This window comes from Carcharodon carcharias, chromosome 5 (assembly GCF_017639515.1).
Source record: "Carcharodon carcharias isolate sCarCar2 chromosome 5, sCarCar2.pri, whole genome shotgun sequence".
Classification (NCBI taxonomy): Eukaryota; Metazoa; Chordata; class Chondrichthyes; order Lamniformes; family Lamnidae; genus Carcharodon; species Carcharodon carcharias.
In genome coordinates this window covers 41,052,737-41,080,045 of record NC_054471.1, presented here as the reverse complement: position 1 = coordinate 41,080,045, position 27,309 = coordinate 41,052,737, and positions in this window count along the sequence as shown.

Genomic DNA, 27,309 nt, shown 5'->3' with positions numbered 1-27,309 from the left:
TGATATAATTGAGCTACAGGCTCTGGGTGACTGGTGAGAACAGGGTCGTGCAGCTTACTCCCCGCCTGATGCTTCTGATGTGCCAACTGAAGCTTAATTTTTCTTGTTTATTTTCTAATCTCTTCAGATTGTTTGAGGCAGTTCAATCATTTTTGTTCCTGTCTGTTGAGATGTACCTGTGACAGGCTGCAATAAACAAGAACTGCAAGTTATTGAAACTTGTTATAGTCTTCCTGATGGCCACAAAGAACTCTACTGTATCACTTGTCACTGACTATACAGCTATAGTTGTTAGAGAGTAATTAACCTTCCGGCTACGGCGATTCCTATGGTGATATTTCAGAAGCACTTTGTTAACTTCCTGATTCTCCTGTATCTAAGACAGCAATGGCAATGTTATCTCCCAGACGATCTCTGTCAGCAACAAGCGGAATTGCACAATGCAGTCTTTCACTATAATATAGTCTTCTGCCATAATGTCGGATGTCATTCAAATGTGTAGCATCTATATTTCTTGTGCAGTGGGTGCCATATTGGTACCAAAATGGAGCCTTTGCCACGCGCAACAATCTCTGGTGTGGGCCTCACCGGACACCACTTTGGATAGGTTGTAATCACAGCTGTTGGGAGTGTGTGGTGGAAGAATGCAGAATAAGCAGATGATCATGTCGGTCAGAATATAACACTATTTGATGCCAGCGGTGCCAATTTCGACCTTAACTAACACTCGAGCTAATGCCCTCTCTTGATCTCACATTCCTGAACATGTCATACAGCAGGAAGGACCCCTCCCCGCCAGTGCTATTTAAAGGGATCATCAATAAATTTCAGGTTAGTTGCTGACTGATTTCCACTGGCTCTTGCTCTGTTAATAAATGTCTGGTGGGTTGCACAATTATATAACGTTTCTGAAGTCTACAGGGGGTGGTGTGGCCAGTACGGAAGGACTTTTTGCTGACTTCAAGACTTCTGCCCAAACCAGTTGCTCCTGACATGGGTGGGGTGGTTTGCATGCCCCTCGGCCCACAGCCTGACAGAAAGAGTGAGCAGAGGCAACTTGGAGAAGGACAAGCTGCTTGAAGAGGAAAGATGGAGAGAAGTGCTCACATCAGGAGGCCATGGATAACCAGGGTTTCAGGGAGTATTTCTCCTCCCTCAACCTCAGCAAGGGCTTTATAAGACATATTATGCGTTATGGCTGAGCTGCTCAAATCCCAGAGGGAAACTTGAAACAACTGCCCCAAATGTTTTGCAATTTGTATATTATTTCGAGGTGTGTGCCTTGAATTCAGTAATAATAAGTCCACCGAATCTTAAAGGATTTTTTACAAAACTAAATTAAACATTTATTAATAAAAGAAATCATTTTAAGCACATCAATAGGTCTATAAATTACTACTATGATAACTCCTAGCTTCCCTAATTAATCTGACTTCCAGTTATATCCCCATTAAGGCAACAGAAAAAAGCAAATAGATTTAAACAGACTCAAGCAAAGCAACACAATACCCTGATAGGAAAATTCAAAGTGAGTTTTCTCAGCTTCACTTTCTTTAGACAGCAACTGAAGAAATAGAGGCTAGAGGCTTTTCACACTTGTGCTTGTTCTTAGAATGCCTTCTTCTTACACATACCCTTCTCTCCTTTATACGTTTTCCCCTTTGAACGCAAATTTCATTGTTTCAATATGTCTTTGGACTTTACCTTTCTAATAATAAAATCTTTCATAGTACCAATTTTATCAGCAAGCTTTGGAAAAATAAACACTGTTTGGCTTATTCTGGCTAAATGTAACATGTCACCCTCTCCTTTGAAATTCAAATTACTTTGGCTTATCTAAAATGTAAATTTCCCTCTACACCTCACATTCTAAAACTTCAGCCATGTTTACTTATTTAGCATTCCAAACCTAGCTTCTCTTCTGATACATGAAAGCTTTCAGATCAGCTGTCTATAATTCAGTTAAGTTCCACACACACACACGCACACTATTCCTACTTGTAATAAATCCCAATAACATTATGAATATTATTATATTTTCAGGGCAGAGGAGCAGTGTGTGCAATGTCGCCACTTCACTATGGAGGTGCTCACTATTCACTATCCATTGATAGGTGAGGGAGGTCACAGATCAAAGAGAGCTGAATACATTTCATTCTCTATTGCCAGAGAGAGGCAGTCAAAGTGAGCAAGTGACTCTTCCAGGACAGCAGGCTTCTTCATGGTGCAGTGTGTTATTGATTGTACACACATCACCTTCTGGGAGTCACAGGTTTGTTCAGAGATATACCGCAAATGGTTGGGGTGCCTTTCCCTTAATGTCCAGTTTGGGTGCGACTGTGTTCAGTGTAACAAGCGGGTGAATGTGGGTAACTTGGCACCAGTCATGATGCCCTTTATTTTGTGGCAGTCCACTGCAGCACTTGCATTTGGGCCACTGTGAAAGACCAGAGGGTGGCTGCTGGGTGACAAATGGTATCCGTGGACCACTTAGCTCATGACCCTAGTGTGCAACCCAATTAAGCCCATAAAAAAATCCATGCTATCACACAAACTGTGATTGGAGAGCTTAAGCAATGCTTCTACTGCCTGGACTGCACTGGAGGCTCCATGTGGTGCTCACAAGGGTGCATGCTATGATTGGTCATGGTCTGCCCAACTCACCAACATGAGGGTGCAGCCCTATCCACCAGGCATATGACATGAGGCTGAGGAGAAGATAGACGAATAGCAGGAGGAGGAGAGGAAGAGTCACATTCCTGTTTGAACAACTGTCCATGATCAGCTCACCTGACTTTGGTTCCAGTGAACACAGCCCTAATTCCCAGTTCACCAACAGTCCCACATCTTATCTTCCCTCTGTTACTGAAGATTCTTCTCAACCACAATGTAGAAACAAAGGCCACCACAAAACAAACATTCCAAGCCAAAGTTATCAACCAAACCATCCAAAATTCCACATAAATGTCAACTAATCATCCTGTTGAACTGTCCTAGTGTTGCCAGTATTTTAAGGAATTTGAACTTCACACCAATTGGTTACAGCAAACTTTTTACTGGCACACAGGAGAGATTAATACATTGCAGCCTAGGCAGCAATTTACAGTTCCAAACAGATCAATCACCTGCTAAATAACAGGACAGAGGAATGTGCATTGTCTACATTTTATCCAGCTTCTTGAACAAGAAGGTGTTAGACTCAGGCAGCATTAATGTCCATCTACACAAGCTAAGGTGCCTTATCCTTGTGCTTGACTGTCCAAATCTCTCTTGTATCCCTAAAGTACTGATCATCTGACTTAATAAGACCAATCATTTTTGTCCACACCAGCTCAAACTCTGGTTTGTCTGTGTATCCAGCAAGTTTCATCATGTTGAGCTCAATTTTATATACGTATTTCCTTCTCCGTTCGACATTTTATAAAGCCACCCTGCTCTTTCCGGCCCATCTCTGAACTGTACCAACAATCACAATTGTTACAGTTGTTATCAATCTTTCACAAACCATAGCAATTGCTGATGAATTATCAGTCATAGGCACATCTTTTAAGACTCTGTCCTGTTTTGACTGGAGGGCCTATTCAAGTGATTTTTTTATTCATTCTTGGGGTGTGAACATCACTGGCCAGGTCAGCATATATCGTCCATCCTTAGTTGCCACTGACAAGGTGTTAATTGGCCACCTTCTTGAGCTTCTGCAGTCCATGTGGTGATGTACTCACACTGTGCTTTTTCCCTGCAGTGGTTCGATATACTGAGTGGTTTACTAGACCATTTCAGGGGGCAGTTAATTTAAGGAGTAAACCACATTACTGTGGGCCTGGAGTCACATGTAGGCCAGACTAGGTAAGGGCGGCAGATTTCCTTCCCAAAAGGGCATTAGTGAACCAGATGGGTTTTCTTGACAATCCGGTAATTCCATGACCATTATTAATGAGACTAGCAGTTTATTGCCGATTTATTAATCAATTAAATTTAAATTCCCCAGCTACCGTGGTGGGATTTCCAGAGCATTAGTCCAGCCCTCTGGATTACCAGCCAAGCAACATTGCGACTATGTTACCATCCCCCCAAATGTGCAGCCTACATTTTAGAATTATTCAAACCACTGCATTTCTTCAGCAGTCTGATGTCAGGTGTATAATTTGACACATCCTGCACAGCGGAGCTAGTTTTGAGTGATTAGCGCCTTTGATGCTGGGCATGTTGGATGCCGCTGTTATAACATAATCAGCAAATGAATCAGTGAAATAATTTTTAGCAAATTAACCCATGAAAATCTCATTCAATATTTTAAGGAAAACACCACTCTTATCACATTCCATGACATTCATTTCACTAATCCCAAGCAGGAATCATTTGTTGTTCAGCTCTGCACCCCTTGCGTACATTTACAGTTCAGTTTCCATCTGATACCTCATCTTGTGCCTCATGTGACAATTCACAAGCCCCAGTTCATTCCTACACATATAATTGGGATATACCATTACTGAAAATAATAGAGGCAGGCATTTGCCTGTCCCTAGGGCTCCAACACAGTGCTACCCGAGTGGTTGCTGCATGGCTGGCAGGAGGATGCTGAATTTCAGTGGAGAAGACTATAACTGGCCTTGCAGGATGACCTTGAGCAGATCTGGTCCTAAGTCCTGGCCTCTGACAGTATCACCTTCGCACAAGTGCCATCAGTTTGGGCTGGCTGGCTGATAGGCAACAGTAAGGCTTCCGGCAGAGAGGGCAGTGACTGGAGGGCAAATGCTGTGACCCCGAGAGACAATAAGTGATTTGGGCTCCACCGCCACTCCCCCGGCGGGGGATCCAATGCTGCCTTCCCTCCCTTCTCGAGTTGCCGGACAAATTACTGGAGAGCTGTGACACCCCTGCAAACCCCTTTGAGCGCTGGCATCCGCAGCTACCATGGCAGCGGCCTGAACTCGCGTGGCGGCAAACTGAACAGCCCGAGCTTCCACTGCAGCATTCCGACGTTGGCTGGCTTGTGCTGCGAATGGAAGTTGAGACCTCGGCTGCGAGCCTGCATCCTCATTGGGTGTGCGGCTGCAGGCATGGGGTTGGCCAAGGATGAGCTCCAATCCTGAAGCATGTTGGTGCCAGACTCCTCCCACGCTCATTGGCAGTGGCCACAGGCTGCCTGGAGGTATTTCATCGTGCACCTCCATCAGTCCTCTTCTGGATGCTGCCCCATCAAAATCGTCACCTGAGTCCTCTGCAGCAGAACTCGTGAGAGATCTCGGCCTCTTTACCTCCTTCTCCTAGCTGCAGGCCATTCGTGCCTAGTCTCTGATCACGTGCATCCCTGCCTCTAAGCTACCCTCTAAAGCAGGCTGGTCCAACCTTTTCTCATAGCGGGGGAGGGGGGAGGGCACATTTCAACTTGTATCACACTCAGAGGGGGGTTGATCAGCAAATTTCAGAAAGATAAGGTTTGGCACAACATTAAACGAATTTTTTTTAAAAACCTGACGTATGATAAGAAACAACTCACTGAGCAAAAAAACCCAGTAAATTGATTATTTATTACACTTTTTTTGAAAGTAGGATGACCATTCGAGTGTGAAAGGGTGAGAATGCATGTGTCCAGCTCAGTCCCAGCCCCAGGGTGCCCAATTACTCACACTCACCCCTGTGAGAGTGGGTGAGAGTGCCTTTTAGTGTGTGTGTGTGGGGGTGAGAGTGAATGAGAACACGGAGGCTAGAAGACACAATCTCCCCTTCCTCTCATCCCCCTCCTCTCTCTCTCGCGTCTCTCAGACAAACACGCTCACCCTCTCTCTTACACACATTCAACCTCTCTCCCTCTCTCACACACACTCTCACCCTCTCTCTCTCAAACACATAGACCCAAACACACTCACCCACTCTCTCTAACATACACACACACACACTCACTCTCTCTCTGTCAGACACACTCAAGCTCACCCTCTCTCTCTCTGTCAGACACACTCACACACCCTCTCTCTCTGTCAGACACAGACACACGCTCACCCTCTCTCACCCTGTCAGACACACATACATGCTCACCCTCTCCCTGTCAGACACACACACACTCACCCTCGCTCTCTCTGTCAGACACATGTGCTCACTCTTTCTGTCTGACAGACACACACACACTCACCCTAACTCCCTCCCACATCCACCCCATTTTTCTTGATGCACCCACTCTCACTCACGCCCTCACCCACCTTCACTCCTTCACTCAATCACCCACCCTCACCCACCCACGCTCACTGACCCACCCACCCATACTCACTCAGCCTGACTCACCCACCCACTCACTCACCTTCACTCCCTCACTCATTCATTCACCCATACTCAGTGACCCATCCACCCTCACTCTGCCACACTCACTTTCTTACCCTCAGTCACCAAATCAGCTGCAAGGGTGGGGGAGGTGCGATGAGAGCAGGAGAGAGGCCAGGGGTGAGGCCTGAGGCCTAGCGGCGCCCGAACCCAGGGAAGCTCTGGGAGCTGGTTGAAAATGGGGAAGAACTGGGGGAACTAGGAGAACGTGGGAGGAACCGGAGGAACATGGCCTCAGCTGGACCAAAACCGACAGGAGGGGCGGTGGGGGGGAGGTTGTGGTGAAGGAAGCGTGGTGAGCTGAGACCACGTACGTTCCAGAGTTGCCAGTGTTCTGCAGTTCCTCCAATCACAGGCTGGTTCTCTTCCACATTTGCTGCTGATAGGTTCAACAGTAAGCCTACCAGCAACAAATGTGGGAGAGAAACAGACTGTGCTCGGAGGAGCTGTTCTCGCAGAAATCTTCAAACTCACTGACCCGTCCTACTGGCATTTCCAACAAGTGCCCTGGGGGGCCACATGGAGGGGCTTCTTGTGACCTGTGGGCCGCAGGTTGGACAAGCCTGCTCTAAAGTATGCAGAGTGTCAATATTTGAGCTGGTGGCTATGAGTGTGAATGTCAGTGGCAGTGTTACTTCATCATCAGTTTCTTCCTCCCCTTGCCCCTCTTGCCTGCACCACTGCCTGTCCATAAGACCATAAGACGTAGGAGCAGAAGTAGGCCATTTGGCCCATCAAGTCTGCTCCGCCATTCACTGAGATCATGGCTGATCTGATAATCCTCAACTCCATTTTCCTGCCTTTTCCCCATAACCCTTGATTCCCTTATATTGATTAAAAATCTGTCTATTTTAGCAGTCCTTGGGTATCTGAAAGAATAATGCCACAAAGTTAAGATTGTGATGTGGGGAGAGGGGTAAAACTTCAGGGATGTATGTTTACGCCATCTATAGCTTGTAAATCAGAAGAGATTGTGGGCTGGGGATAGAGGAGGATGTGAGAAGGAGGATTAGGTGTGAAAATGCCATCATCTTCGACAGGCTCAGCACCGCCACTGGCCACAGGCGAAGTCATGACCGTTTTAAAGGTGGTGTCTACCATCTCCTCCATCAGGATAAGGACATGCAGCCATGCCTTGCCCCTGCTACCATGGTACCGATCACTCATGGTAATGAGCAGGCAACTCACAGTTTGCCTGCTGCTCTCTGAAATGGAAGGAATGGGCCTGAGTTAACCACCCATCGCCACCCCATGGCTGTTTTTGGGGACTATTCAATTTTGTCTGCAGAGCTTCTCTCCATAATATAGTGTTTCACCATTATACAATCTATAAAACATCTTTCTCTATCGTGGCCCAGCTTCAAGCTCCCTTGCTTTGACATAGTCGACATAAATAGGGTGAACCTTTCTCCGAACTTGCAACTTTCAAATATTTTAGTGGAAATGTTTCCCACTGTTTTTTAATTTGAATACAATTATTACCCAACGCACCTTGAATATTCAAAACGCCATCACGTTCCTGTTGCTTTGATGTCTGTCCCACCGGCATTAATCCGATATCTGCAAGATTTTGAAGCTTAATCCCGTGATCATCTTTCGCAGAAGTTGTCAGGAACAACATCAAAAACAACATGGTCACAAACAACAATTTTCTACTAGGTAACTGTCATCCGGCAATTATTCCTTAACAAACAATAGAAATATCAACAGTATTAATGGGGCATCTGCCCTCGCTATGATTAGCAATTATGACCAATCAAGTGTCCAAGGCAGATCGTTGCAATCAAGTAGCTATTTGTTAAGTGTAAAAATTCTAAATTCCTAATCAACTTTCCAGATAATTGTTGCTTTATGAATGTCAGTAAGTTCAAAGAGGAGCTTAATGATATTGCTCCAAAATTCAATATTGATGGGACAAGGATTCATGAAGAGATGTATTGTAACCATGGCAATGGAATCTCATAATCAAACATTAAAGCTGTGGGTCAATTTGCAGCCCTTCCACCCACAGAAAATGGGATGGTAGCGTCCCAAAAATTGGTGGAGGAACGATTCAATGTCGTGGTGGCTACCAGCGATACTTGCCACGGCCAGCTGCTGAGTGGCACGTGCAGATCCCAGAGTCAGGCGCTAGGCCCAACTCAGATGACAAGTGAGGTCCATGCCTGCGCAGGGTCTGACATTTTTTGGACTGAGCTGGATGGAGAGTGGGCCACGCACGCACTGGCCAGTGTTAATCGGGACTCCCAACCGCAGAGCAGCAGTGCTTTTCAAGACAGCAGTGTTCCTACAGGCTCCGCAAATCCACCCTGTGCTGCTGCTGCTGCTCCGGCTGTCCTCCCCCTGCAAATGCCGACCCCATCCCACCTTCCAATGCCCCGACAGACTCATCTTCTTCAACTCAGGGCCAGGCCAGTTTGCTCAATGTGATAGCTGCTGGGGGCCAGCAGGCTATCCTGGACTGCTCAAACTTCAGCCATAGGCTGGCATTCAGATACAAACAGAGCCTGGTCCTCAAAATAACCTGGAGATCCTACAATGGCTAAAGGCCAGTCAACCGACAACAAAATAATCCCGCTCGACAGTACTCTTGTGTGGAGTAGAAGGGTAAAACCAACCCCAAAATATGGATGCCAATGCTGATATATAGAATGACAAAGATGGGCATCAAATCTGGAAATATTTATAGAGCCATGCAGTCTTTTAAACAGTAGCCTATGTACTTGTACACTATGAGCTGAGTTGATGATCCTTTGATAGCTAGAAAGGTAAGTGTGAAGTCAAATCCATCAACATTTTAACAAGGTCATGTTCAATTATACTTATACTCATGAAGATCTGACAGATTTCAGCAATTCACAGACTGCTGTAGATCTACAACTACCATTGGGATACTGATGGAAAAACACTGTGAACTTGGGGAATAAAAGATTGGAGTTCTGTCTCCCTCTACAGTTCAGCAGGTTTACACAGTGAGCAGCTGAGCCGCACAGACCTGAGAGGTTCCTCATTTGGTCTTCAGTCTATTCACAGATGCCAGAACTGCTCCTTTATATCTGGCAGGTGTTCCTACTCCTGCTCAATATCCAGCAACCTTTGCTGCAAGTGGGGATGTCTGGATGTTAAGCCTATTTTCCATGAATTGGTTCCTTCATCACTTGCTGCAGACCCAGTCTGACATTTATGTCCTTCAGGACTCAATCAGCTCGGTCTGCAGTGATACTACTAAGGCCAATCTTGGTGATGGACATTGAAAACCCTCACCAAGGGTACATTCTGTGCCCTTGCCACCCTCACTGCTTCTTCTAAGTGATTTTTACCATGGAGGAGTACTGATTCATCAGCTGAGGGAGGTAATCAACAGGAAGTTTCCTTGCCAAGGTTAACTTGATGCCATGAGACTTCATGGGGTACTGAGATCTGGAGGACTCACAGGGCAACTCCCTTCCAACTGTAATCCACTGTGCCACCATCACCACAGGTTGGACTATACTGTCGGTGGGACAGGACATGCCCAGGGATAGTGTTGGAGGAGTCTGGGACATTAGCTGAAAGGTATGATTCTGTGAGTATGACTATATGAGGCTGTTGCTTGACTAATCTTTTTTTTTAAAAATTCATTGGATGCCACTGGCTAGGCCAGCATTTATTGCCCTTGTTCAAAGGGCAGTTAAGAGTCAACCACATTGCTGTAGGTCTAGAGTCACACATAGGTAAGGACAATAGTGAACCAGATGAGTTTTTACAATGATTGATAATGGCCATCATTAGAATCTTATTGAAATTAAATTCCACCATCTGCCATGGCAGGATTTGAACCTGGGTCCCCAGAACATTACTCTGGGTCTCTAGGTTATTAGACTAGCAACTATACCACTATGCCATCACCTACCCCAAATTTAGCGCAAGTCCCTAAATATTAGTGAGGAGCTTGAAATAATCCAAGGCAAAGCAACTTGCTTTGTTGGCAACCTTAAACATTGACTCCCTCCACTACTGACGCACAGTGTCAGCAGTGTGTACCGTCTACAAGATGCACTGCAGCAACTCTCCTAAGCTCCTTCGACAGCACCTTCCAATCACGTGACCTCTGCCACCTAGAAGGATAAAGATAGCAGATGCATGGGAACACCATCACTTGCAAGTTCCCGTTTCAATCCAGGAACTATCCTGACTTGGACCTACATTGCCATCCCTTCACTGTCACTGGGTCAAAATCTTGGAACTCACTTCCTAACAACACCATGGGTCTACCTATGGGGCTGCAGAAGTTCAGGAAGGTGGCTCACCAACACCTTCTTGAGGGCAATTAGGGATGAGCAATACGTGCTGTCCCTGCCCCAGTGATGCTCACATCCCAAAACCAAATTTAAAATAAAGGATTTTTCAATATTGCTTGAGCTGGGATGTACCTTTGTTGTATCTGGTGCCAAGGATTTTTTTTTTATTCTTTCATGGGATGTGGGCAGCACTGGCAAGGTCTGCATTTGTTACCCATCCCTAACTGCCCATGAACTGAGTGGCTTGCTCGGCCATTTCAGTGGACAGTTAAGAGTCAACCACATTGCTGAGGGTCTGGAGTCACTGGATAAGGATGGCAGAATTCTTTCCCTAAAGGGCAACAGCAAACCAGCTGAGTTTTTATAAGTAGTAATGATCGTTGTTATAGAAACTTCATGTTCCAGATTTATTAACTGATCTCTATCAGCAGCTGTGATAGGATTTGAGCATTCAGCCTAGGCTGCTAAATTATTAACTTGACCACTACACCACCATCGCCATCGGCAAGGTCTATTCTCCCCCAAGGTGCCAGGTTTATTCTTATTTGACTTAAACTTTTTATATTAAAAAGAGCTAATGCAGGTTTATGAAAAGTTTAAATTTATTGCACATGCAGCATAATTGGTAATATGTGGAATCTTGACTTCCTGTATCGGAACTTTTGTTTTGCTTTCTCTCTCTTTTTCTGCCCTCGCCTTTTCAAAAGCTGAATCAGGCTGGGATTTTCATTCATTCACAGGACGTGGACATCACCAAGGCTAACATTTAATGCCCATCCGTAATTGTCCTTTGTAAGGTGATGATGAGCCACCTTCTTAAATGCAACTGGGCAATTGATTATTCATTAGAATAGCTAGGCCATTTCAGAAGGCAGTTAAAAGTTAGCTACATTTTGTGAGTCTAGATTCACATTTAGTAAAGCCCAAGTAAGAACAGGTTTCCTTCCCTGAAGGATATTGATGAACCAGATGGGCTTTTACAACAATCCAGTATAGAACCTGATATTGCTGAGAAGAGAGGCACGTTGCCGAAGCTTTTTGTCTTACACTCATCAGGGCAAATGCAAGAGTGCCAAATTTCAAACAATCGCAACAAATTATAGTAAAGGAGAAAAGCGGTGCTTATTAGTTGTCAAGTCAACTCTGATTAGCCAAGGCATTGCCATGGAAAAAGCAACAGGGAGCTATAGGCTCTCTAAACCTCCGGGTAATTCAAAAGAAAGCTTGAACAAGGCTTCCTTTTGTATGCAGAGAACAGATCCTTGCATATGAATGTATGCCATTTCTAGCAAGCATAAATGAGCCATGGTGAAAGCTCAACTGATTATCTTAAATTGGTTGTTAGTGTAGCTATTAGCACACTCAGGATTGTTCAACAAGTGCTACCCAATTACAGAATCACATCTAACAATAGATTTTCTCTGCACTTCCTATGTTCAGCTTAGTTCTCTACTGCATTGTGAAATTTACAAATTGTCATATTGCTTCTCCCAGATTTAGCACAAGTCCCCAAATATTAATGAGGAGCTTGAAACAATCCAAGGCAAAGCAGTTTTCTTGGTCGGCACCCTATCCATCACCTTAAACATTCACTCCTTCCAACACCGACGCACAGTAGCAGCAGTGTGTACCATCTACAAGATGCACTGCAGCAACTCTCCAAAGCTCCTTCGACAGCACCTTTCAAACACATGACTTGAGCCACCTAGAAGGATAAAGGTAGCAGATGCATGGAAAGGCCTAACTTTTTGTGTCATTTTAACTTTGTTAGTCATCCAGGGAGTTCTAGCTTTGATTGCCCTTCCTACTCTGTACATAACCTGTCTCTCTTTGAAGGCCTCCAACTGATCAATTACTGTTCTGTCTGCTCTCAGTTTGTGAATCCAATCTGCCCTTTTCAACCTTCTAAGTTAGCATCCCTCCATTGATTCTGCCTTTTCCATAACTACATTGTTTTCTTGTACACATTTCAGGAATTCCTCCCCATCTTTGTCTTTAGCATTGTTATTAACTCGGTCCAGTTCACCATCATCCATGTCCACACTGACCTGCATTAGCTCCCAGTTAAGCAACACCTTAATTTTAAAATTCTCATTCTTGTTGAAAATTCCTCCATCGCTTTTCTCTCCCTTTTTCTGTGACCCATTCCAGCCATACGACCCTCCAAGATCTCGGCGTTCCTTTCATTCTGGCCCCTTGCGCATCTCTGATTTTAATTGCTCTACAACTGGTGGCCATACCTTCTGCTTGCAAAGCCTCATGTTTTGGAATTCCATCCCTAACTTTCTCACCTCTCTTCCCTCCTCATTGAAGCTACCAACTTCTATGGTCATCTCAATAGTTTCTCAATGGCTCAATGTCAAATTTTGTTTGATAATGCTCCTGTGAAGTACCTTGGGATGGCGTACAATATTAAAAGTGCTATTTAAATACGATTGTGGTTCTTGTCTATATCAGAATAATTAAAGTTTCTGATTATCACTGATTGACAGTTCTTGCATCTTTCTGTAATTTGCCTGCAAATGTACTTCTGTTTCTCCTTCCCACTATTTGGTGATCTATAATATACACCCAGTAGCATAATCGCTCTTCTTTGTTTCTTAATGCTAACCAAGTAGACTCTGTCTTTGGCCCCTGAATTACACCATCGCTCTCAAGTGCTATATTAGTTTCTTTGATCAATACCACCATCCATTCCAGTGCATCTTTCCTGAAAACTTTGAAACCAGGAATATTAAGTTCCTAATCCTCCCAGCTACGACATCGTAGTCCCATATTAAGTGACGTCTGCAACTCATCAACCTTATTTACAAGCATTCACGTACATGTACTCCAAACCTACCTTGAAACCTTTTCATTTGCCCCCTGTCTGATGCCTCATATTTCTGAAGTATTCTTTACTCTAATGCCATTTTCCTCTTCCCACCTTTTGTACGCTTTGTTTCTCTTCTCTAATTTTGCCTCCTGGTTCCCATTCCCTTGCCAAATTGGTTAAAACCCTCTTACAGTACTAGTTAACCTTCCTACATTGGTACTAGGTGTTTTGTCATGTAACCCATCCACCTTGAACATGTCCCTCCCACCCAGAACTGGTCCCAATGTCCCAGGAATCTGAATCCCTCCCTCCTGCACCATTTCCCGAGCCACGCACTAACCCACATTATCCTACTAATTCTACATTCACTGACATGAGGCGCTGTGAGTAACCCAGAGATTACAATGTTGGGATCTTGCTTTTTAATGTTATCCCCGATTATCCCCAGTTTCTGAAACTCCAACTGCAGGATCTCAACAATATTCCCGTTAAGCTGTTAGGGTGCGCAACCAAGCAGCAAGCTAGAATGTACTGCGCAGTGCAACAGTCAGGATACCCACACAAAAATAAAAACAGAAAATGCTGGAAAACTCAGCATCTGTGAAAAGAGAAACAGAGTTAACATTTTGAGTCCATATGACTCCTATTCATAGCTGAAGAGGGGTAGAAATGTAATGGGTTTTATACTATTGAAGAGGGGGGCTGGAGCGGCTGGAACAAAATAGAAGGTCAGGGATAGGTGGGAGCTCAGGAGAGATTTGACAAAGATGTCATGGACACAAGACAAAGGGTGTGGTAATGACAGTGTTAAAGACTAAGGCAGGCATTAATAGTAATGGTCTCTTCTACAGTAGGGAGACTAAATGCAGACTGGGCGACCACTTTGCAGAACACCTTCATTCAGTCTGCCAGCATAACCCCGACCTTCCTGTCACTTGGTATTTCAATTCACCAGCCTGCTCTCATGCCCACATGCCTGTCCTTGCCCTGCTGCAAATGATCCAGTGAAGCCCAGTGCAAACTGGGGGAATAGCACCTCAGCTTCCGATTAGGCACGTTACAGCCATCTGCATGTAACATTGAGTTCAGCAATTTCAGACCATGAACTCTATCCTCCATTGTAATATTATTTTCACAAACCCCTCCCTCCACAGGGCCAGTCGATAATTTATTTTTATGTTTTGCTTTCAGAGAGCACGGACCCTTATTCTGCTATTAACACATTCTGCTATCTGACCTTTGTGCCACCATTAACACCTGCCTTAGTCTTTAACACTATCATTACCACTCCCTTTGTCTTGTGTCCATGACATCTTTGTCAAATCTCTCCTGAGCTCCCACCTATCCCTGACCTTTTACCTTGCTCCACCTGCTCCAGACCCTCTAAAACAGTATAAAATTCATCCCACTCTTTAGCTCTGAACAAGAGTCATACGGACTCAAAATATTAACTGTTTCACTCTCCACAGATGCTGCCAGGTCTGCTGAGTTTTTCCAGCATTTTCTGTTTTTATTTTAGATTTCCAGCATTCTCAGTACTTTGATTTTATTTTACCCATACAAAAAGTTCCCTTTCAGGTCTTAAAGGGTCACAGACAGGCCATGCATAGCTAAGGAAAATTAGAGGGCACCTTGGATCCCAATTCTTTTCCTTCCTATGTCATTGGTTCCCACATAGACCATGACTCCTGCTGTTTCCCTTTCCCCCTCAAAATGTTCTGCACTCTCTCAGTGATGTTATTTATTCTGTCAACATACCACGTGAGACAAAAATTGGCAGTTGAAGAAATATTTGTCAATCTCCCTGCCGAATAAATCCCCCTTGAGCACTCCATTTCCACATTTTGCTGTACCCGGCCAGTGCAACAATTTGTCTCACACAGCCATGGATGTGGTCCAGGCTGCGATCACCCAAGGTATCCCTCCCCTCATTGGTGTTCAGCATCGAAAGTCAGGTTTGAGACCGCCACGCTGCCAGAGGGTTGCTGTATTACCCACCTCTTCCTACCCTGCTGGGTGGGCACTCACTTACTATTCTCCTCCACTCTCTGTAGGTGTGGAGTGATCAGCTGGTGGAACAAGCACGCCAGGGAATCCTCAACCTCCTGTATGCCCCGCAGTGACACCAGCTGCCTCCTAAAGGCCACACGAGATGGAGAGGTTGAGGGGACGGCTGAGCATGTGAGTAGGGGAGTTCATGTGGAGAGATAGGCCAGGACTTTTACATCCCGCGGGCGGGCGCGCACCTGACCCGAACAGGTGTAAATTCATGTGAGATGCCGTGGGGCAAGTGTCCCGACGTCATCTGGCACTCGCTCGAAATTCCGCTCAAGCAACGGGCGCGCACAAAAGTCGGAAGAGCGACCGCTGACAATTAAGTGGCAATTAAGCTCATTAGATAAGCAACTTTTCGTGGCTTGTCCAACCTTACGGTTGGCGGACGGGCCAATCGGCCCGGCGGGCTTTACCTTTTTGATGAAACCTCATCCGAGGGCAGGATGAAATCTCCGTTAGGGTATAAAATAAAAACATCTGAAGATTTTTTTTTTAATGAGATCTGCTCTCAGGCGCTTGATTGTGCTGCATGGATATTTCTTTGCAGCATTTTTGCTCTTTCTTTTATTATTTGGAGGTCTGCAGCTCCCCAAAGCATCTATCTGCCTTCAGGGAGCTCAGTGGAAGCGCTCACCAGCACCCGCGGTGACGTGGGCACCCAGCCCCCCACAGGCAGTGCTGAGCCGTTCTCTGGGCACGTTTCGCATTGGCTGGCCCTTATATTGGGCAGCCAGCATGAAATCGCGGTTGGGGGGCCGATCGCTGTCGGGGGCCGTTCGCAGTCGGGGGCCGTTCTCAGTCGGGGGACCATTTCCCGTACGCTCCCGATCCCACCAATCGTGCATGCCCAACGAACGTAAAATCCAGCCAGTAGTACATCGAGTTGTGACGGAGGTTGAAATCAGTGGCTGAGAGAGGAGAGCAGTAAAGTTTTCTTGGTTTTGGCATGGTACTTGGGCAGAGAATGGGGATTTTAAATAAAGACTCATCATTATGGCTTGGCTTTATAATTCTGTTCCCCTTACGGTCAAACCTAGAATTCCTTTAGCTTTTTTTTTTGCAGTCTTATTTACCTGAGGAGATGCCTACAGCGGTAATTGAACCCGAGTGGCTCGCTTTAGTGGGAATTGAGTCAACCAAGTAGATATAAGCCACATGTAGGTTGCACACTAGGAAATAAATTAGCTGGCACATTGTTAGGAAAACTCAACACATTCCATACTGTCCTCCTAGGAAGGGAATCCATAGTCCCTAGTCAGCCCAGCTTCTGAGCAGCTTAGAGCTACTCACCATTTCACAAGAATTATTTCTGTCAAAAATTCGGCTGGCACCTAAATAGCAAAGTGAAGAATATCCTAGTTTTGAAAAAATGTAAAAATTGACTGAACATCGGAAGCATCCTTAAGAAGGAGCATTATGTTATGAAGGAATAAATAATTTGGAGGTAACAACACAGATGTCCACATGCATGCCATGAAACTTGAAACACAGCAGTAAGTGATGCAGGATTTAGTCCAGGAAAACAAAACATCTGCCACCCGCTTTATACGTCTGTGAATTGCTGATGAGAGTAATAAAAATGGTGATGTTGCAGATGCATGTTGTTCAGCAAAACAATAGAGACTGAAAGAAAATTATGTCTCCCCAAATGAGCTGGATCTTGGATGATTGGCCTGAAGACATTACGGTGGACAACACGAAAACCAATTTAAAAACTCGGTGTTGGAGCACAAGCCAAAGGTCTGAGTTTTCCGGCCCTGTTTGGGATGGGCATCATGGTGGGCGGTGGTGGGGGAGCAAGGTGGCGAGAAGGCCAAGAATAGGTTTCACGCCGGTGTGAAAGCACATCACCACCATCCGATGGTGTTATGGCAGAATCCGAATCCCGCTGGAGGCCAGCGTCAACCCGATTTGTATCCCAAGAATGGGATGCAAAGTAAGGCCCGGCTAGAATCGTCCCCCCATGCCTGATTTACCGTCATACCGGTGGGAAAACTTGCCAGCCCAGAACACATCTGGACAAGTGTGATGTGCGGAAGCTGGACGGACTGGGGACAATGGGTTCCCTTCCCAGAAGGACAGGAGTGAACTTGTTGAGTTTTTCTAACAATGCGCCAGGAGAAGAAAATGCTGGAGGCCTACAGCTTCTGGATCCTGGAGGAACACGTGCTTCACATGCTGGGCGACACTCATGGACGCAGCTCCACCGCAAAGCAGCTCATGGGAGGTGGGAGGTCTCCGTTGATGTCTGGGGTCTGCTTCAGGACATCACAGTCTTAGCCCGTGTGCTGCGATAAGTGATCGACGAGTGGGGGAGATGAAGGTCTAGGGGCAGGATTTTCCTCACCTGCCCACCGCTGGGGTCTTCCGGTCCCGCCGCAAGCCAATGGGCTTCTGGCCGGGGCGCCACCTCGACCACAGCGGGTCCCGCCCGCAACCGGGCCGAAATATCCCGGCCTAGGTGTGAGTGGGGGAGGAAAGTGTCCCGGGGGGGGGGGGGGGAAGGGGGTAAGGTTGGGAGGGGGGGATGAAGGTGTCAGGAGGGCGAGGTTGGGAGGAGGGAGGAGGGAGAATGGGAGAAGAGGGGTGCGATGGTGGGGAGAATGCGGCATTTGGGAAGGAAGATGTAAGGGAAAGAGGTCGGAGGGGGTGAAGGTGTTCTGGGGCAGGAAGGAGTTCGGGTGGAAGAGGGAGTAAGCGTGGAGGAGGGAGTAAGGGGTGGAGGATGTCCAGGTCAAGGTGCAAGGGAGGAGTCTGTGGAGTCAACGATTGCCTCTTGGGGGGCAAACTGAGGGTGGACATGGTAGGAGGGAATGATGAGTGTGAGAAGGAGCAGAGGGAGCCAGAAGGGTGAGGGTGCATTGGTAGAGGTAGAAAGGATGGCGAGGGTGACTGGTGGGGACTCGGAGGCAGACACGGACCTTGGGGGTGGGAAAGAGGAGGTTTGGGAGGTCAATGGGCAAGGCCGGGAAAGGATGGGGAAGCTGATCAAGAGTTGTCCATCATTGTCGGAGTCGAAGGTGAGCGGAGCCTCGTGTTGGATGGGCACAGGGGCAGAGGGAGGTGTCCAGGGAGGCTATGGTGTAGTGGTATTGTCGCTGGAGTAATAACCCAGAGACCCAGGGTAATGCTCTGGGTTCAAATCCTGCCACAGCAGGTGGTGGAATTAGAATTCAATAAAATCTGGATTGTTGTAAAAACCTATCTGGTTAACTAACCCCATTAGGGAAGAAAATCTGTCATCCTTACCTGGTCTGGCCATGTGACTCCAGGCCCAGAACAATGTGGTTGACTCTCAAATGCCCTCTGAAATGGCCTAGCAAGCCATTCAGTTTTAACAAACTGCTACAGTCACATGAAACCGGATGGACCACCCGATCAACCTAGGCACCAGAAACGACAAGGCAATCTCGGCCTGTCAACGCTGCAGAGTCCTCCTTACTAACATCAGGGGGCTAGTATCAAAATTGGGAGAGCTGTCTCACAGACCAGTCAAGCAAACAGCCTGACATAGTCATCCTCACAGAATCATACAGATAATGTCCCAGACACCACCATCACCATCCCTGGGTATGTCCTGTCCCACTGGCAGGACAGACCCAGCAGAAGTGGCGGCACAGTGGTATTCAGTCAGGAGGGAGTTGCCCTGGGAGTCCTCAACATCGGCTCTGGACCCCTTAATTCTCAAGGCATCAGGTCAAACATGGACAAGGAAACCTCTTGCTGATTACCATGTACCGCCCTCCCTCAGCTGATGAATCAGTGCTCCTCCATGTTGAACAGCGCTTGGGGGAAGCAGTGAGGATGGCAAAGGCTCAGGATGTACTCTGGGTGGGGGACTTCAATGTCCATCACCAAGACTGGCTGGGTAGCACCACTACTGACCGAGCTGGCCAAGTCCTGAAGGACATAGCTGCTAGACTGGGTCTGCGGCAGGTGGAACCAACAAGAGGGAAAAACGCACTTGACTCATCCTCAACAAGCTACCCGTTGCAGATGCATCGGTCCATGACAGTATCAGGAAGAAGTGACAACTATACAGTCATTGTGGAGACAAAGTCCCACCGTCACATTGACGATACCCTCCATCGTGTTGTGTGGCACTACAACCGGGCTAAATGCGATAGATTTTGAAAAGATCTAGCAACTCAGGGCTGGGTATCCATGAGGCGTTGTGGGCCATCAGCAGCAGCAGAATTGTACTCGAACACAGTCTGGAACCTCATGGCCCGGTATATCCCCCACTCTACCATTACCATCAAGCCAGGGGATCAACTCTGGTTCAATGAAGAGTGCAAGAGGACAGGCCAGGAGCTGCACCAGGCATACCTAAAAATGAGGTGTCAACCTGGTGAAGCTATAACACAGGACTACTTGCGTGCCAAACAGCTAAGCAGCAAGTGATAGACAGAGCTAAGCGATCCAACAACCAACTTTATGCTCTCCGGTCCTGCCACACTCAGTCGTGAATTGTGGTGGACTGTTAAACAACTCCCTGGGGTAGGAAGATCCACAAATAGCCCCATCCTCAATGGTGGAGGAGCCCAGCACAACAGTGCAAAAGATAAGGCTGAAGCATTTACAAAAATCTTTAGCCAGAAGTGCCGAGTGGGTGATCCATCTCGGCCTCCTCCGGAGGTCCCCAACATCATGGAAGCTAGTCTTCAGCCAATTCAAATCACTCCACGTGATATCAAGAAATGGCTAAGGCACTGGATACTGCAAATGCTATGGGCCTTCACAATATTCCGACAATAGTAATGAAGACTTGTGCTCCAGAACTTGCTGTGCCCTTAGACAATCTGTTCCAGCTACAACACTGGCATCTAACTGGCAATGTGCAAAATTGCCAGGTAGGTCATGTACACAAAAAGCAGGACAAATCCAACCCGGCCAATTACTGACCCATCAGTCTACTCTCAGTCATCAGTAACATAATGGAAAGAGTCATCAACAGTGCTATCAAGCAGCGCTTGCTTAGCAGTAACCTGCTCACTGATGCCCAGTTTGGGTTCCGCCAGGGCCACTCAGCTCCTAACCACATTACAGCCTTGGTTCAAACATGGACAAAAAAGCTGAACTCCTGAGGTGAAGAGAGGGTGACTGTACTTGACATCAAGGCAACATTTGATCAAATGCGGCATCAAGGAGCCCTAGCAAAACTGGAGTCAATGGGCATCAGGGGAAATCTCTCCACTGGCTGGAATCATACCTAGCACAAAAGAAGATGGTTGTGGTTGTTGGAGGTCAGGTCATTTCAGCTCCAGGACATAACTGCAGGAGTTCCTCAGGGTAGTGTCCTCTGCCCAACCATCTTCAGCTGCTTCATCAACGACCTTCCTTCCATCATAAGGTCAGAAAGGGGGATGTTCGCTGATGATTGCACAATGTTCAGCACCATTTGCGACTCCTCAGATACTGAAGCAATCCAAAAAGATCTGGACAATATCCAGGCTTGGGCTGAAAAGTGGCGAGTAACATTTGTGCCACAAAAGTGTCAGACAATGACCTTCGCCAACAAGAGAGAATCTAACCATCATCCCTTGATGGTCAATAGCATTAGCTTCACTGAATCCCCCACAATCAACATCCTGGGGGTTACCATTGACCAGAAACTGAACTGGACCAGCCATATAAATACTGTAGCTATAAGAGCAGGTCAGAGGCTAGGAATCATGCGACAAGTAACTTACCTCCTGACTCCCCAAAGTCTATCCATCCTATAGAAGGCACGAGTCAGGAGTGTGATGGAATACTCTCCACTTGCCTGGATGAGTGCAGCTCCCACAACACTCAAGAAGCTTGACACCATCCAGGACAATGCAGCCCACTTGATTGGCACCACGTCCACAAATATTCACTCCCTCCACCACAGACACACAGTAGCAACAGTGTGTACCATCTACAAAGATGCACTGCAGGAATTCACCAAGGCTCCTTTGACAGCATCTTCCAAACCCACGACCACTACCATCTTATCCCTTGCGGTGTGAAATCTCTGTGGATGTGAAATGGGTTTGGGAATGTGTGAGTTGAGAGCAATGAGGTGGTTGACTTACCCTGCCAGAACGGATGAGAGCATTTATTTTCTTCATGCACTGGGTGGTTGACCTCCTCTGTGCCCCAGTGATGCTGACCACCACTGCCTCCACCTCCAGGCTGGATTGGTAACTCTGGTGGACCTCCTGCGGCCAGAGCAGGGGTAGAGGACATCACGGTGACCTTCCACTGCGTCCAACAGGTGCCCCAGAGAGGCATCACTAAATTTGGGGCTGACATCTTCTTTGCTTTCAGGGCCATCTGTCACCTGGAGCAGTCCTGGTCTGTAGATATGAAGTAGGCTGCGCTCCGGTGCGCTTTAAATATGGCACCCGGAGCGAGGAAATGCTGAGGTCACGGTGTATGGGAAAATCCGAGCCCACTCACCAGTGATCGGGCATGTTTCCTGTGAATGCATTATTAATGAGGCAGGATGCATTGGGAATGGACCAAAACAGCACAAAAACCCGCCATTGTGGCCAGCAGGTAAACCAACATTTTTTATGCCCATTGCCATACATATTGCAAACCTGGGACAATCCTGCCCAATGTCACAACAGGAGAGTTCAATGGCAAGATAGTGGCATTAAACCGGCATCATTCACCATCACAATGGTAAGCTCAGGCCCACAGAAGAAACTTACTATCAGCCGCCAGGGACAAAGTATGGGCCTGAACCTAAATGGTCAGTCGTGAAAAGTTGGGCCATCCCCACATCAATGACCTACGCGGCCACCAACTTAAAATGAGTCCTACCACCATTTTGTTTCCTTAAATGCAGCAAAGAGGGGAGCATGAGTGTTCTCCACGTTGATTCTACAGCTATAGAAGTCAGCTCTTCTCCCAAAATCCCACCCTGCACCCCACTCCACCCCCCCACCACCCCCACCCCCTGCCCCCAACACACTGACCTATCTAAACCTCCTCCTGAACTTTACTTCAGGGCCACTTCTAACAGATGAACATTCATTTTTCTCATGGGTCATGTTGCCTGTAGAGGTAATTCACCATCAAGAGGTAGTTGAGGCCTGAAGCCTGTAATATGGACTGAAATGATGATGCAATTGATTAATTTTTAGTTGCATATTATGCCTATAGTTATCTGATATGCTGTGAGAATATACATAAGACATGATGGGATTAAACCAAATTGGCCATGATTGAATTTGCTAGTGTTATGTTTATTGGTACTGCTGATAACCTCTTAGAGATTGATAAAATACACACATAGACGCAGAGGTTGTTGAACAAGGTGCTTAGTTTATTAAGTGTAATAACTGAACTAACCATAACAAACATGGACTCTGTGATCTCACAATGCCTGGCTGTCAAGTATGGCAAGCTCAATAAGGCATTCAATGCATAACATATTCCTTCCCTTTATTGAACATGTCAGTTTAACAAAACATTCCCTGGACAAGAGAAAGAGGGTAAACTGCTTCTATGCCCACTGAACCCATCTCAAGTCTCTGACTTTATAAGCTCAGATGCTCAGGATGTCTTCTCTCCCAGTGTGGTTTACGGCAGACTTCCAGCACTTGCTCATCAGAGACCAATGACAACCCAGGACCTGCAGCGGAATCCTGTGGAAAGCTGTGTCTAATGCAGGTAAAGGGGAGACGACCTCAAATTCAGTCGAGCTAAGGATGTGACACTAGAGCCGGCATTCCTTGACTTGGAGATGACTCTTCCGTAAGAGGTGTATCCTTAGATGGTGCTTGACTTAGCAACTGTTGGCCAACATGTCTCCACCAGGTGAGATTGTACACAGTTTGGACTGCGCATGAAACATATCCTGTCTGAGCAATCACTGTAGCAGGAACCCATTTAGCTCCGGTAGCATAATTACTAGCTCGAGCTTCTTGTCTAGAACAGAAAACTCGTGCTCTTCTCTCCACTTGGTCATACTGTTGATCTTGCACAGCTTGTCGTGTTTTTATTGGTCTCAGCAGATCAAAGCAAGTGCCCAGTTGCCATCCCATTGGTAGAAATGCTGGAGATGCTTTAATTGTAGTGTATGGCGTGTTTCGGTATGTCAGCAAAAATGTGTCCGGACGCTTTTGAATGGAGGAATTTCCTCTTGCTGAACTTAAGGCATGTTTCATGGTTTGAACAAATCTCTCAGCTAATCCATTGGTGGATGGGTGATATGGTGCTGAGATGATGTGATGAATTCAGTTGCTTCTCAAAAAATTCTTAAACTCCTGCGAGACAAACTGAGGTCCATTGTCAGTCACAAGTAACATAACGGCTGAACATTTCTCTTAGCCTTTGAATTGTACTCTCAGCTGTAGTAGAGGACATGACTGAAACTTCTGGCCATTTGGAATGAGCATCCACAACCACCATGAACATTGTTTCTTCAAATGGTCCAGCGAAATCGACGTGGGTGCACTGCCACGGGTTTTCCAGCCAATCCCATGGATAGAGGGGGGGCCAATTGAGGCATATTTCTCACACTCTGACATGAAGGACAGGGTCTTGCCTTGGCTTCAATGTCTTGGTCCAGGCCTGGCCACCAAAAGTAGCTTCTTGCAATCTCATGTGATGTGAACTATCCCACAGTGTCCAAAATGCAGTTGGTCCAACACTGGTTTCCTCAATGTGGTGGAATAATAACTTGCATGCCCCAAAGCTAACGTCCTGAAGTGATTGATAACTCCATCCTCCTGGAAACGTAAGAATGAAGGCCAGGTGAGACTCGGAAGTTCGGGGAAGGGTTGCCATACATCACAAGATCCATGACTTTAAACAGTGTTGGGTCCCCTTGAGTGGCCTTTTTGATTTGGACTGAAGTGATGGGTGTGTTCTCCACCTATGCAAAGTAGAAAACGTCTTTCTGAGCAGTGTCCACATGACTGACTGGTATGGGGAGCCTCGAAAGGCCATCCGCATTGCTATGCAAGGTAGATTTTTGATATTTGATGTCATATGCGTGAGTACCCACATCAATGCCCAACACTGCATCCTGCTTGCAGCTAAAGAAGATATGCCTGTGTGTGGACCCAATATTAAGGTGAGCAGTCGATAATCAATCAGCAGCGTGAATTCCAGCCAAACAGGTACTGGAGAAATTTTTGGATTCCGAAATTGATTCCCAGTGCTTTAAGCATATTGGCTGTCTGCTTTGCTTAAAGCCTGTGAAGTCAATGCTATCGGCCTCTCCACACCTGAGGGCATTATATGTGAAACAATGGCCCCAACTCCATAAGGCAATGCTTCACGTGCAGGCTGTAGTTCTGAAGAAGAGTCATATGGACTCGAAAGGCTAACTCTGCCTTTCTCTCCACAGATGCTGTCAGACCTGTTGAGTTTTACCAGCACTTATTGTTTTTGCTCCTTTAGACTTTGTAGGGTGGCATCCAAGTTCTTGAGATAATCCTCATCAGTCCAGCCCATTACCAAGATGCCATCAAGATAGCAGTGAACTCCAGGCAAGCCACTCAGGATGTGATCCATGGCCCTCTGAAATGAAGCTGAAGCTGATGTTATTCCAAAAGGCAAGCTGCAATATCAGTACAGTCCCTTGTGTGTTGTGATGTTAAGATATTCTTGTGACTTCTCAACAATGTACATTTGTAAGTAAGCCTGGTATAGATCTAGTTTGATGAATTACCAACCAGCAAAAAGTCCTCAATATGGGGAAGTGGATATTGTTCACAGAGTTAACAGTAACCTTGAAATTTATACAGATGCAGACAGAGCCATCTTTCTTGAGCACTGGGACAATGGGTGTTGCCTATTTCTACATTGCAAAAACTGTGCAAACTACAAAATGATGGAATTGTGGTCCCTGTAGTTAAATGTGCCATTACTGTTCATTACTGTCTGCAGCAGCACATACACGTGTGTTTTTTTCATTCATTCATGAGATGTGGGTGTCGCTGATTAGGCCAGCATTTATTGCTCATTCCTAACTGTCCTTGAGAAGGTGGTGATGAGCTGTCTTCTTGAACCGCTGCGGTCCATGTGGTGTAGGAACACCCACAGTGCTGTTAGAAAGGAAGTTCCAGGATTTTGACCTAGCCACAGTGAAGGAACGGTGATATATTTTCAAGCCAGAATAGTGTGTGACTTGGAGGGAAACTTCCAGGTGGTGGTGTTCCCATGTGTCTGCTGCATTTGTCCTTCCAGATGGTAGGGTGAGTTTAGAAGGTGCTGTTTAAGCAGCCTTGGTGAATTCCTGCAGTGCACCTTGCAGATGGGACACACTGCTGCCAGTGTGCTTCGTGGTGGAGGGAGTGAATGTTTGTGGATGTGGTGCCAATCAAGTGGGCTGCTTTGTCCTAGATGATATCAAGATTCTTAAGTGATGTGGGGGCTGCGCTCATCCAGGCAAGTGGAGAGTATTCCATCAAGACATGCCTTGTAGATGGTGGACAGGCTTTGGGGAGTCAAGAGGTGAGTTACTTGCTGCAGGATTCCTTGCCTCTGACCTGCTCTTGTAGCCACAGTATTTATATGGCTGGTCCAGTTCAGTTTCTTGTCAATGGTAACCCCTAGGATGTTGATAGTGGGGGATTCAGTGATGGTAATATCATTGAATGTCAAGGGGTGATGGTTAGACTCTCTCTTGTTGGAGATGGTTATTGCATGACATTAGTGTGGCATGAACGTTACTTGCCACTTGTCAGCCCAAGCTTAGATATTGTCCAGGTCTTGCTGCATTTGGACATGGACTGGTTCAGTATCTGAGGAGTCACAAATGGTTCTGAACATTGTGCAATTATCAGCGAACATCCCCACTTCTGACCTTATGATGGAAGGAAGGTCATTGATGAAGCAGCTAAAAATGGTTGGGCCGAGGACACTACCCTGAGGAACTCCTGCAGTGATGTCCTAGTGCTGAGATGATTGACTTCCAACAACCACAACCATCTTCCTTTGTGCTAGGTATGACTCCAACCAGCAGAGAGTTCTCCCCATGATTCCCATTGACTCCAGTTTTGCTAGGGCTCCTTGATGCCACACTCAGTCAAATGCGGCCCTGATGTCAAGGGCAGTTACTCTCACCTCAACTCGGGAGTTCAGCTCTTTTATCCATGTTTGAATCAAGGCTGTAATGAGGTCAGGAGCTGAGTGGCCCTGGCGGAACCCAAACTGAGCGTCAGTGAGCAGGTTATTGCTAAACAAGCGCCATTTGTTGGCACTGTTGATGACCCCTTCCATCTCTTTACCATGTGTAAACCTTAACAACCAGGGGTCTGAAAAATCCCACACTTTGGTTCTTCTATGATGCAAGCTAATCAGCCTGGCAACCCAGGTACCTCCTCTTCTTCGTCCAGATAGGAAAAAACAGCAAATCCAATAGCTACCCCCGTTGTCCTGAGAAGTAAATCATCAAAATGATTGCTAAACGATTGCGGCCTCAGGACTGGTCAAAAAAAACCTGGTAAGTTGAAAAGAAAACAACTATTAAATTATTTGTTAATTACTAATGTGAATTAAGCTTGAATACACTAGATTTTTGCTTGGCCTAAACAGCCAAGTGGTTATGGTACTGGGTTTGTAATCCCAAGATCAAGAGTTCAAATCTCACAATGGCAAACTATGAAACAATGTAACTTCATCTGAAACAGATGGAAATGGGTTTGTACTCGAAAGAGTTACACTAGATTTTTCCTGCTTCACCTTTGTTAAGCTCAGCTTGAACAGAAGTTACAAAGCAGAGAAATATCAAGTACAGTCACATGTTTTAAAAGCCAGATACCCTTCAGTTCTAACACCAGATTTGTATTGTACCACTAAAAGCTTAAAGCCCAGCCTATATACACTTTAATGTGCTCAGCCCAAGTTCTTTGCTTC